Below are 14,619 nucleotides of genomic sequence, written 5' to 3' on the forward strand. Positions count from 1 at the left end.
GGTAATTTAAATTCCTATCAATCTTTTCAAATAAGAAACTGTATATTAAACCCGTATTAATGAGTATCGCTCCTCCCTGAACTTTATGCCCCAGATGTACTCAGATCACTAAAAGGTGCAGTTCAGTTCCATCGCTCAGTACTGTCCAACTCTTTGTGATTCCATGGAGTTCAGCACACCAGGCTTCCCTGTCCATCACCAACTCCCGGAGCCTCTCAAACTCATGTCCATCCAAACCATCTTATCCTCTGTCATCCCCTTCTCCTCCTGCCTTCAATCTTTTCCAGCACTAAAAAGTGCAGTGGGATTACTATATCTTCGTGTAGGAGACTATCTCTTGTCATGACAGAAGTTTGCTCTTTGAAAGAAAACATTTTGCAATTCAGAAAGCAGATAAACATTATTATGGCTCTATTTTTTATTCCATTTCATTCAAATACATCATAACTATTGCTTTTAAATTGCCTACTTCCTTATGCTAGGATAACTTAGTTCGTGCTTCTTAATTTCTAAATAAAATAAAGAAAACTGAAGATTTTCCAACTTATGTGCCTGTGATTAGTTGCTCAGATCAGATCAGATCAGATCAGTCGCTCAGTCGTGTCCGACTCTTTGCAACCCCATGAATCGCAGCACACCAGGCTTCCCTGTCCATCACCAACTCCCGGAGTTCACTGAGACTCACATCCATCGAGTCAGTGATGCCATCCAGCCATCTCATCCTCTGTCGTCCCCTTCTCTTCCTGCCCCCAATCCCTCCCAGCATCAGAGTCTTTTCCAATGAGACAACTCATCGCATGAGGTGGCCAAAGTACTGGAGTTTCAGCTTTAGCATCAGTCCTTCCAGAGAAATCCCAGGGCTGATCTCCTTCAGAATGGACTGGTTGGATCTCCTTGCAGTCCAAGGGACTCTCAAGAGTCTTCCCCAACACCACAGTTCAAAAGCATCAATTCTTTGGCGCTCAGCCTTCTTCACAGTCCAACTCTCATGTCCATACATGACCACAGGAAAAACCATAGCCTTGACTAGATGAATCTTTGTTGGCAAAGTAATCTCTCTGCTTTTCAATATGCTATCTAGGTTGGTCATAACTTTCCTTCCAAGGAGTAAGCGTCTTCTAATTTCATGGCTGCAGTCACCATCTGCAGTGATTTGGGAGCCCCAAAAAATAAAGTCTGACACTGTTTCCACTGCTTCCCCATCTATTTCCCATGAAGTGGTGGGACCGGATGCCATGATCTTCGTTTTCTGAATGTTGAGCTTGATCGAACCCAAGTCTTTGGTGTCTCCTGCATCACAGCTGGATTCTTTATCTGCTGAGCCATCAGGGAAGCTTCAGCCTATAATCAGGCATTTAAAATTAGGGGTTATAATTGTAGAATTATTCTTCGCATGTAAAACAATAGCTTGGGTTGTCCTAGTGTAGAAAATTCAAGGTCTTATTATGAAGAATATACAAATTCCTTTGCAAATTGGATTTACAAAATGATGTGATGGCATTCTAAATCATAACTGATGTATAATTAACTGATTAATATATACTCAACTTGGTCATTGTTTATGTATTAAGAAAAGGCTGGTGTCTTAGTGTTTTAGACATTTTTTTTTTAATTTTTCAAGATGATCAGTATAATCTCAAAATCAAACATATCTTAAAGCTAAAAGAATAAAGCTAAAGTAATAAAGTCTTTTTTTCTATCAAAATAAGGGACCCTTTCAAGCTTTTCAAATTTCAAAGGTATGTACTTATACTTATTGAATCTATGTGCTCATTATATTTGAATTTGTCTTAAAATTGTTCCTTTTGATACTATCTAATCATATGGTTTTCTTTTCTTAAATTTTAATATTTTAATATATGAGATTTTAAAATGAAAATAAAAGCAAAATCTACATGTAGTCAGCATATTTAAAGTTCAAAATATGTTGTTATTATTAAAATATGTAAAGAAAATTAAAGTGCAATATATCAATATGAGTATTAGATTATAAACAGCAACCTGGTTTTTTCATTTTATCACTCAGTTCAGTTCAGTTCAATCACACAGTCATGTCCAACTCTTTGTGATCCCATAGACTGCAGCACACCAGGCCTCCCTGTCCATCATCAACTCCCAGAATTTACTCAAACTCATGTCCATTGAGTCGGTGATGCCATCCAACCATCTCATCCTCTGTCGTCCTCTTCTCCTCCCGCCTTCAATCTTTCCCAGCATCAGGGTCTTTTCCAATCAGTCTGTTCTTCACATCAGGTGGCCACAGTATTGGAGTTTCAGCTTCGACATCAGGCCTTCCTTTGAATATTTAGGGCTGATTTCCTTTAGGATGGACTGGTTGGATCTCCTTGCTGTCCAAGAGACTCTCAAGAGTCTTGTCCAACACCACAGTTCAAAAAAATCATTTCTTTGGCACTCAGCTTTCTTTATAGTCCAACTCTCACATACACACATGACTACTGGAAAAACCATTTTCTCATTACAGTCCATCTTCTCCTAGGTCACCAAAGGATAGTATTATTGTATTCTCACTATTTCTATTTTACAGGTGAAATAACTACATTTTAAAGAGGATAACTGTAATATGTACATTAACACAGATAGTAAACTGTATCAAAATTTTAAAGCTAACTTTGATCACAACCAATATTTTATTAATTTGCAGTACTGATTTTAAAATGTGTAATATATGCTTTATATTTTAATGAAAGCTAATTGACAATTTAAGTAATATTATATATCTCTCCTTTTTCACATATCTGAAAGAATGATTTTAAGATTGAGTTTAATATCAGGCTGAAATTACTGGTGAATATTCCAAGGGTGAATATAGTTTACATCTTTTTTTTTAAACCATCCTATAAGGGCGTTAAGAAGTAAAAAGATAGTTGGGATTATTTTAGTTGCGTGGTGGTGGTAGGTTAGTCAATAATTCCGACTCTTATGACCCCATGGGCTCCTCTGTCCAAGGGATTTCCCAGTGAAGCCTACAGGAGGAGGTCACCATTTCCTTATCCAGGGGATCTTCCTGACCTAGGGATCGAACTCATGTCTCTTGTGTCTACTGCATTGCATGCAGATTCTTTACTGCTGAGCCATCAGAGAAGCCACATTGTAGTGGGGACTGATGTAATATCTTCATGGAACAAGTAGCCTCTTGAAATAAACATAAGCTATTAGTGTAGAACAGTTTTACAGTGATCATAAGCAGAGCACACATTAGGATGGCCCTGACTTGTGTATTCTTATTCTCTAGGAAAGAATATATAGAAATCCAAATTCCTATATATGGAATCCTAATAGGTATTCTTAGAGGAGAGGAGTGTGGAAAGGCTAACTCCATGCCATGTTAAATGGATCAAATATAGTTGTTCAAATAGGGTTTACAAACCTATTTCTTTTTATCTTTTTGCTTTGTTTCATATTTGCCTGCTTAGTTTGAAGTTGTTTTGTTTGTTTTAAAGGAACTATAATTATAATAGGTTTACATCAAATCTAGATTTAAGTATTTTAACAATGTATTTAAATTAATGCTTGGATATCCTTTGATTGTCTTTTTTGTTTTGGCTATTTGAGTTTTCATAAAGTCTTAATCCATTACTTAAATGAGAGAAACCTTACATTAGATACAGTACATGTATTAAAACCTTGGCTTTCTCAATATATTAAATCATATTACAAGAAGGTTTTGCTGACCCAGAAGGTACTTAATCTCTTTAAGGTGACTCAGCATTACTTCTCAGCTCTATCATACATCCATTTTACAGTTGACCTCTCAAAAATCAATAATGCTGTCCTCATTTCAAGTGCCTTTTAACTCATATCACTGGAACCATTTTATATAATATCATGTTTAATCTTCATGATCACTCTATGTAAGTTTCAATTATCCATTTTTCATAAACTTCCCTGTGGATAAACAGAAATTCATCCTCATTCCTTTCATTTTTAACCCTCCTATTTTTCCCATGATATATTTTAATAAACCTGATAGAAAATTTCTTCAAGTTTATGATCATGCTATCTTGGGAAGCTTGTAAATAAAACTAAATAACAATTTTGTTTATAAATGCCTGTTACTATAAGAAAGTAAAGACAACTGTTACTCATAGCAGATGCCAACTATAATGTTTTACTTCCTAGTGTTAGTAATCTTGCTTTTGCAAGCAAGATAACATAAAGGTAAGCAGTAAAGAAAGTGTTTTCCTCAGTTATATGGTATGACTTCTAACTTCAGAGGCACAAGAGGCTAATGTTACTTTTTGTTTTATTCAATGATAATTTCAATTGAAGCTCTTTCTCTCCAATTAAATTCAACCAACTCTTAGATTAACTAATGCTCTTTCCAGCTTCTATAACAAATCTTTACTGGGATTCTCTAACAGTAATTTTCCTTCTGGTACAACTGTGATTTTTCCTTCCACTTGCTGAGTGTTGGAGAAGGCAGTGGCACCCCACTCCAGTACTCTTGCCTGGAAAATCCCATGGATGGAGGAGCCTGGTGGGCTGTAGTTCATGGGGTCACTAAGAGTAGGACACGACTGAGCGACTTCACTTTTCACTTTCATGCATCAAAGAAGGAAATGGCAACACACTCCCGTGTTCTTGCCTGGAGAATCCCAGGGACGGGGGAGCCTGGTGGGCTGCCCTCTATGGGGTCGCACAGAGTCGGACACGACTGAAGCGACTTAGCAGCAGCAGCAGCAGCAGTTGAGTGTATCCTTACAAAGAAACATTGTGTGTGCTCCCAAACCTGGCTATTTAATTACCCATTTACTACCATTACATACTTTAATTAAATGGTAGCAAACTCATGATCTATGTGTACAGAGTATTTTGTCTCTTTAAAAACTACTTTAATATCATGTAAATATTTATAAATTTAGTCAATAAAATTGCTACTAAATTAGGTATATATAAGAAAATCTTAAAATATAGTGGCTCTAATGATAAAGAACCCACTGAACCATGCAGGAGAGGTAAGAGATGTGGGTTTGATACTTGGGTGGGGAAGATCCCCTGGGACAGGGGATGGGCAACCCATTCCAGTTTCTTGCCTTGTGAATTCCATGAGCAGAGGAGCCTGGTGGGCTAGAGTGCATGGGATCGCAAAGACTTGGACACAACCGAAGCGAATTAGCACAAATGGCTTGCATGGGAAAAAATAATAAACTCTACAGGATTATGTTCCTGATTGACTTCATAGATGCTTTTAAGGTTCTTTTATAATACTTCAAAGCCATTGAAACTGGAAATCAGACCTGGCACTGCTTATGTAGTTAAGGCAAGAAAAATGAAATGTATGAACCAAGGAATCTTTTCTTAAAAATATTTTTTAAACCAATAGGTAATATTAATGTATTGGGTGTCCTTATTCAAGTCATCTCATTAACTATCCTCTTCCATTAATTCATTAAATTTCATTAAATTTAAAAGGAGGACTTTTATTATCTCTCTTTTCTATTATTTTTCACTTTCATTCATTTTTGATTTTTTACTATTTAATACATCAAGAATAAATTTCTATGGAAACAAATTTGATTCATCTTAATTTTGTGATACTTAATGACCAAAAACCAATTTCTATGGAAATAAATTTGATTCACCTTAATTTTATGATACTTAATGACAAAAAACTAATATTAATCATTATTTACAGAAAAATGATTCAATAGATCATCTATTTTGCATTATTTTCAATAAAGACTGAAATCAAAAGTATATTCTAAAAAATGGAACTGCTGCATCCAAGGGCACTATGTACTTTTTTTACAGTTTTAACACCTATTGTCAATCCTAACCTTCAGGAAGTATATTCCAGTTACAGTGACAGTAATTTATAAAAGTGGAGAATTAGAGTTGATACTTAATAACTTGGTCAACATGGTTTGTTTTCTTCATGACTTTTTGTTCTCATGAACCTCAGGGATACTCTTGAACTCCAAGACAATCAATCACGGCATTCCCTATGCCCCCTGACCTAAACCATAAACTTGCTTTTCTCTAGCTTCTTTGTCTGTATCTGTAAGGTTGCAAATAATCTATAGCCAATCAAACTACTTGTTTCCTCTACTGAGTCTTATTAGTATAGCTTTATATGAGCTAATTGGAATGTTTCCATATCATGGACAAAATCATACATAGAATTATATTTCAGATTCTAAATTTTTTGCTCCCTCATAGTGAAGGGCAACCCTCTTTGATTATCACCCAGTTAATTATTAGCCAAACCATGTCTGAACTTACCATGTCCTTCAGACATGGTGACTTTGACAAATCCCCAAAGCCAGAATCTGTCAAAAAGTTATCTTTCCTTCTCTAAACCTCATTCCATATATCAGTGAATGAATTAGTCACAGGTCTTTATTTCATCTCTGTTCTTTTCATTATTTCTGAGAAAGAGAGCTGCCTTTCTTCTAGTAAGGCTTAACTACAAACGAAAGTTCAAGCTTAGGTCACTTATGAAAGTTCGTGAACATTTCAAATCTAACAAATTACTTGGATGTACATATAAATCCCCTTTGAATAAAATCAATGTTGAAATTATTTTTTAAAAAAAGACAGGCTTCAGATTTAGAACAGCTTGTGGTTTACCTGAAACAGGCTTAATAACTTTATCACTTCTTCTCCTAGTGATTTTAATTCCCTCAGAAGATCCATACTTCAAATGTAATGCATACTAGTAGATGAACGCTGCACAGTTGGAAAATATTCCTCTATAATTAGAAATGTGCAATAGGTTTTAAAACATATCAAGAAACTTGTGGACAGTAGTTTACCATAAAGAAAAGCAGTTTTACTCATTTTCCTAACTGCCCTGTTCATTTGGCCTCTGAAATTGTCACTGGAGGTGTGTGAAGATATCACCATACTCACAACATCTATTCTCATCAGCTTAAGGATAATGTCAGAATCACTGCTCTGAAGAATCAGCCAGAAATCTTCCTTCACAAAGATTTTCTCTCACTTCCCAGCCCATAGGATTTAGCAAACTACTTCAAATCAGCGCTAAGAGAGATTAGGACCAACACGTTGTCACATTCATCATAACCTAAAGTGGATCTATTAGCCATAATCTTTCATAAGGCCACACTAACTTACCCTTCCATAGTTTTCCATACTTCAGTCATTTATGGTAATTTTATTCATTCCATGTGAGGACTTTATAAATATTTTATAAATGTTCAACTTTATACCAATATTCATCTGTCTCTTACCTTTTAACTACCATGCACCCTGCAACTCATTCAGATATTCAACACTGATTTGTTTATCCTGTGGATACACTCTGTAGTCGACACTGTCCCAACCAAAAAATAAAGGAATGAGTGATAGTTGCTCAGTCATGTCCAACTCTTTGCAACCCAATGGACGGTAGCCCGCCAGGGTCCTCTGTTCATTGGGATTCTCCAGGCAAGAATACTGAAGTGAGGGTCAATACCAACTTTTCTTTCATTAACACAGTCTCTGTCACAAGGTGCGAATTTAAAAATAACAGGAAAACATATCAAATTGGTAAAACCTTCATGCAGAGAATTAAAATGAAATATAGACTTGAAGTCATTGGGTGACTATCTCTTATTATCGTAAAGAAAAACACTATGAAGTGGAAATCTGAAGGACAAAAGTATATGGCCTTAAAATTTTAAGGGAAAGAACATTCTTGGTAAAAGAAGAAGAAATGGTTAGTAGATGGGCCCTAAGTTTCCCTAAAGTTCAGTCAGTTTATGGAAATAAAAAAGTCCAGTTTGGTTGAAGCATGATGGGTGAAAAGACTAATATAAATTAGCAACCAGTTGATAGGTCCAGACTAGGTCATGGAAGGTTTGAAAAGCAGGACAAGAATTCTAAATTTTATTAAAGTGTAAAGAGGAACCAAGAGATCTTAATCCTGGGGGAGAGGTGACATAATGAGCTGTATTTTACATAGCACTTTGATTGCTATCCAGTGAATTCATGTAGGGCTGGGACCTGGACAAGAAAAGGAGCAGTACAAAAGCGTATTGTGTGTGAGATATTGTCAGTTCATAGTTGGGGGAACAAAATATAAGATACATTACAGACTTCTAGAATTGCACAATCTGCTCAGGGTGCTTGACCATTCCTCTACAAAGACTGTATACACAACATAGGGCTTAGAAAGGCCATTTCTAGCCCTCAGGAATCCCAGGGTCTTCTTCTGAGCTGCTACTTCTCCCAGGAACCCATCTTGAAAGTCAGTTGAAGGGGATAATCCTTTTTTCAACTTCCATGCCTTTGTGTGTGTGTGTGTGTGCATTGTTGGTCTTTAGTACAGACCAGAACCTGGTGGACTGGAGTTGATGAAAAGAAAGAGAGAAAAAGAGAGAAAGAGCAGTATCTCTTGGGTTACATGGAATACCGATAAAGCCCATGCACAGGACTTGTACCACTCACAAAGGCACAGGGCGTGCTCTCAAGGAGGTCTTGAAAGCCCGAGCGAGAGAGTGAGCTCGGCAGGTTTCCACACTCCAAGAAGAATGGAGACAGAAAGAAGGACGTAGGGGACCCAAGTTTCTAGTGGAGCAAGGCTACTTTATTAGCAGAAATGCAGGCTTATATATCTTTAGTAAGATGATTACTCAGCTATTACAATGAATGAAATTCCATCAGTTACAACAAAATGGATAGTCTAATACATACAAGGTCACTGATGCTGAAAAGAGTCACTGAAGGGAGTTACTGAAAGCAATCCAAGCAGGTACCCTTTCCCATGATCTCAGTCCTGAGAACTGCATGCAGCTCTACTCGCTCCCGGAATAGGAACTGATAAGGAACAGAGAATCCTTGAGAAATGGTGCACAAAGTAAGAAAAGTGCAACATATTGGATTCCTTAAAGTTGAACAGCCCCTGACAGTGCATCACCCATGTGAGACTAAGAAAAAGTTTCTTTACATAATACCTCACTGAAGAAATCAAGAATTGCACTCATTCTTAAGGATAAAAAAAAAAAATCTGCAGCAGTATCGCTTCTCCACATGACTCAAAATGGTGCATTGCAGAAAATGATGGTTAGTTATAAATGTTCAATAAATGTGGCTAATGTGGCAAGGGCTGAAATACAAAGAGCTGAAAATATAATAGAAGACAAATGCAGGACCTGCAGAACACTTTTCTTGGACCAAAAAACAAATCATTCTGCTGCTGAGGTTGGTATGGTGCAGGGTTCTGTGAGAGCAAGAGGAGAAAATGCACTAGCAGTTGGGGAAGGCTGGGGTGGGAACAGGAATGCTTTAACCATGGTCATTTGAGGTGATCTTCCACCTCCTGTCTTGATCTTCTCAACTCAGTCACATTGACTCTGTTCCTAGCCCTTCCCTGTGCTGATCTTTCTCAGGATCTAAGTACTGGCTGCTCTGTTGTGCTTTGATGTTCTTATCCCCAAATCCAGTTATATGTTCACACATCACAGTAAGTCCTGTACATACAAATGAGTTCTATTCCAAGAGTGCATTGATAAATCCAATTTGTTCCTATGTGCAACAGAAGTACGGTAGTACAGTATAACTGCTGACTTGGGTATCTGGCATCAAGTGAACAGGCAGAAAGAGTCACTGACTGGAGGTGGGAGAGGAGGTGGGAGATGATAGAGCTGAAGGATCATCAGCAATAGGAGACAGGCGGCAAGTTGCAATTTCACTCATGCCTGACATTGATGGCATAGGTTCCGGTTCCTTGCCAGAAGGAGATTCATGCTCACATTTTTGAAAGTTCACATCTTGAAGGCTCCAATGAAGGGGACTTACTGTATTCAGTTTGCTGTGCAACATTCTACTCATCAGAGAGACTACCCTTGACTGTGTTATATGAACTGCCTTCCACTTTATTCCTAATTCCTTTTTTTTTCTTCATAGGTAATACTTGGCATCTTTAATCTTTGTCATCTCTCTGCACTAGCAGGAAACATTTGTGAAAGCAAGGGCTTGACCTAATTTTGTTAACCAATTCAGCCCATAGACCTTTGAACATAGAATGCTCTTCAGTTCAGGCGCTCAGTCATGTCCAACTCTCTGCGACCCCATAGAATGCAGCACACCACAGCATGCCAGGCTTCCCTGCCCATCAACAACTGAAGCCTACTCAAACTCATGTCCATCAAGTTGGTGATGCCATCCAACCATCTCATTCTCTGTCTTTCCCTTCTCCTCCCACCTTCAATCTTTCCTAGCTTCAGAGTCTTTTCCAATGAGTCAGTTCTTCACATCAGGTGGCCAAAGTATTGGAGCTTCAGTTTCAGCATCAGTCCTTCCAATGAGTATTCAGGATTGATTTCCTTTAGGATTGACTGGTTTGATCTCCTTGCAGTCCAAGGAACTCTTAAGAGACTTCTCCAACATCACAGTTCAGAAGCATCAATTTTTTGGCACTCAGCCTTCTTTATAGTCCAACTCTCACATCCATACATGACTACTGGAAAACTGGAGCTTTGACTAGACAGAGCTTTGTTGGCAAAGTAATGTCTCTGCTTTTTAATATGCTGTCTAGATTGATCATAGCTTTTCTTCCAAAGAGCAAGCCTCTCTTAATTTCATGGCTCCAATCACCATCTTCATTGATTTTGGAGCCCCCCAAAACAAAGTCTTTCATTGTTTCCATTATTTCCCATGTATTTGCCATGAGGTGATGGGGCCAGAAGCCATGATCTTAGTTTTCTGAATGTTGAGCTTTAAGCCAACTTTTTCACTCTCCTCTTTCACTTTCATCAAGAGACTCATTAGTTCATCTTTGCTTTCTTACAGAAGGGTGGTTTTATTTGAATATCTGAGGTTATTGATATTTCTCCCAGCAATCTTGATTCCAGCTTGTGCTTCATCCAGCCCAGCATGTCTTATGAAGTACTCTGCATACAAGTTAAATAAGCAGGGTGACAATAAACAGCTTTGACATACTCCTTTCCTAATTTGGAACCAGTCTGTTGTTCCATGTCTAGTTCTAACTGTTGCTTCTTGACCTGCATACAGATTTCTCAAGAGGCAGGTCAGGTGGTCTGGTACTTCCATCTCTTGAAGAATTTTCCACAGTTTGTTGTGATTCACACAGCCAAAAAGTGCTCTTGGTATTTGCTGAATGAGTGGCTGACTAGACAGATGCATGAAAGCAACCTCTGGGTACTGTTTTGAAGATTTAATGAGAGTTTGGTACAAATATGAAGAAATGGTGAAAGGAAATTCCTAGTAAAGTTAGAAACATCATTATATATACATTCAAGGCACTGTAATTAGTTCATTGTTTATTTTAAAAAGATGTTAATGATTAGCTTTCAAGAAGAGACCAGGGTATGTTGCCATTTGATAAAAATTATGATACTGGGTTTTGAGTTCATCTTGAGAAAAACTGATACATTAAAGTGGTATCAGTTTTACATTTTAGAAGGAATGATGTATATCGACAGATACCATCTACTTAAATTAAAATTTATCAAATTCTATGGTGATTGGTTCACTTTAATAGTTCATGAAAGAATAGGTATATGCAGCTACCTTTCTCTGTTTAACTTTCTAAAATGATATTTCTATTCTCACAATCATCTTTTAAAGAAATAATGCTATTACCCTTGAACTAATTAGAGTAATGTCAACTACCTGCCATAGGGATAACAGAGTCAAGAGAAGCAACCTAAGAAATGCACATTCAAGAAATGACCCAAGATTTTCTTAAATAATTTTTTTAGATTTCCTAAATATTGGATTACACCTGTCTCACAGAAGGTGATATAACTGCTTTCCATAAGTTAAATGTTTTTTTTTTCAATTTGTTTTCCTGAGAATCTATATTTAAAAATAAAAGTATATTGTAATTCTTGCAGTATGTTTGTTACACTTTTGTTTTTCTTTCAAAGTTATTTGACAGAACAAAATTTGCCATATTGCCAGATAAAATTAACTTAGATTTTTAAGGATAAATAGAATTCAAGGTTAAATCTGAAAGTTTTTAATTTTACTAAATTTATTCAAGGTTAATTTTGAAATATATATTAAATTTATTAAAATGTAACAAATATTCAACATCTTAATAATTTCATAGCAAGTAATTTTTGGGAATTCATATATCATTTGTAAAATAATCTATGTAATTTTGATAAAAGCAAGAGGAGAATGTTTTGATGGTATCATTGACTCAATGAACATGAGTTGAAGTAACTTATACTTATCCACCTTTAGCAAGAATTGTAAAAATTACTTACAGATCACTTTTTTAATTCTGTAAAAAGTATTAATTCAAAAAATAAGTTCTCGTCCATGTCATAGCCCATGAAATATGTGTGTGTGAAGTGCTAAGTCGCTTCAATCGTGTCCAGCTCTTTGAGATCTCATGAACTGTTGCCCTTCAGGCTTCTCTGTTCATGGATTCTCCAGGCAAGAATACTGGAGTGGGTTGCCTTGCTCTCCTCCAGTGGATCTTCCCAACCCAGTGATCAAACCCTCCCCTTCCCCACCTCCACACATTGTCGGCAGTTTCTTTTTACAGTTGAGCCACCAGGCTATCCCATGAAACATACTAGTACTTACAATATTTGTTGTCTTTCTGAAAATTTAAATTTAACTGGACACTTAGGTTGTGATTTTATATGTTAAATATGACAACACTGCTTTCACATGATCTGCATTAAGCTAGTTCTCTTTAATCTTGTATTTTCAGGAAATATTAACCTCAGTGCTATTTTTTCCTCATTATTTAGCAACTGAGTCTTTATCAGTAGATTACAAATTCCTAGCAGGCAAAAACTATGTTTTACTTATTTGCATGTTTATCAGATTACCAAGAACATCATCTTAGTAATAACAGTCCATGATCCAGTAAATATTTGCTCATTAAAATTAGATAAACATGCAATCAAGTTCCCTGGGCTTCCCTGGTGGCACAGATGGTAAAGAAGCCACCTGCAATGTAGGAGACCTGGGTTCGATCTGGTTGGGAGGGTCCCCTGGAGAAGGGCATGGCAACCCACTCCAGTATTCTTGCCTGGAGAATCCCATGGACAGACGAGACTGGCAGGCTACATTCCATAGAGTCACAAAGAGATGGACACAACTGAAGAGACTTAGCATGCTCACATGGCTACCAGGTTTAAGCATTGTAGTTAAGTGTGGATAACTGTTACAGGGCAATTTTTTTTTTCCTCACATGGTATATTTTTTATTCCCATTTATTGGGAGAAAGAGTTGACCGTCATTTCTCCTTTACAAGAGCATTGTCTGTTTTATTTTAAACGTGCTGTCTCCAGACTAGTACGGGTGTAGCCTGGTCAGGGCATCTTCATCTTTAGAGACGAATCATCATCAAGGAAAGGATCTCTCACGATTCCCTGGGATGTAAGGCAGTTTCAAGCCACATTAAGGATACGATAGGAAAAGACTATACTGGAAGCAATCAAGAAAAACCAAAAGCGGATTATTAATGCAATAGTAACTTGAGTATATACTGGTAAAGACACTAGATCAGTACTCATACGTTTTTGTTTGTTTTTATTACATTTCCACAACCTAGTACACAATGTCTTAGGACAGACACTTCGGTTACCATACATGATCCTTAGATTAATCATTTTAATACAAACTACATGTTGAAGGGGTAATTTTTTCATCAGTTCAGTTCAGTTGCTCAAACGTGTCTGACTCCTTGCAACCCCATGAATTGCAGCATGCCAGACCTCCCTGTCCATCACCAACTCCTGGAGTCTACTCAAATTCACGTCCATCGAGTCGGTGATGCCATCCAGCCAGCTCATCCTGCCCCTTCTGTCATCCCCTTCTCCTCCTGCCCCCAATCCTCCCCAGCATCAGGGTCTTTTCCAATTAGTCAACTCTTCGCATGAGGTGGCCAAAGTACTGGAGTTTCAGCTTTAGCATCATTCCTTCCAAAGAAATCCCAGGGCTGATCTCCTTCAGAATGGACTGGTCGGATCTCCTTGCAGTCCAAGGGACTCTCAAGAGTCTTCTCCAGCACCACAGTTCAAAAGCATCAATTCTTTGTAGCTTAGCTTTCCTCACAGTCCAGCTCTCACATCCATACATGACCACTGGAAAACACATAGCCTTGACTAGATGGACCTTTTCTGGCAAAGTAATGTCTCTGCTTTTGAATATGCTATCTAGGTGGGTCATAACTTTCTTTCCAAGGAGTAAGCATCTTTTAATTTCATGGCTGCAGTGATTTTGGAGGCCCAAAAAATAAAGTCAGCCACTGTTTCCACTGTTTCCCCATCTATTTCCCATGAAGTGATGGGACCAGATGCCAAGACCTTCATTTTCTGAATGTTGAACTTTAAGCTCACTTTTTCACTCTCCTCTTTCACTTTCATCAAGAGGCTCTTTAGTTCCTCTTCACTTTCTGCCATAAGGGTGGTATCATCTGCATATCTGAGGTTATTGATATTTCTCCCGGCAATCTTGATTCCAGCTTGTGTTTCTTCCAGTCCAGTATTTCTCATGATGTACTCTGCATATAAGTTAAATAAGCAGGGTGACAATATGCAGCCTTGACGTACTCCTTTTCCTATTTGGAACCATTCTGTTGTTCCATGTCCAGTGCTAACTGTTGCTTCCTGACCTGCATATAGGTTTCTCAAGAGGCAGGTCAGGTGGTCTGGTTTTCCCATCTCT

The sequence above is a fragment of the Bos indicus genome, chromosome 20, assembly GCF_029378745.1.
Source record: "Bos indicus isolate NIAB-ARS_2022 breed Sahiwal x Tharparkar chromosome 20, NIAB-ARS_B.indTharparkar_mat_pri_1.0, whole genome shotgun sequence".
Lineage (NCBI taxonomy): Eukaryota > Metazoa > Chordata > Mammalia > Artiodactyla > Bovidae > Bos > Bos indicus.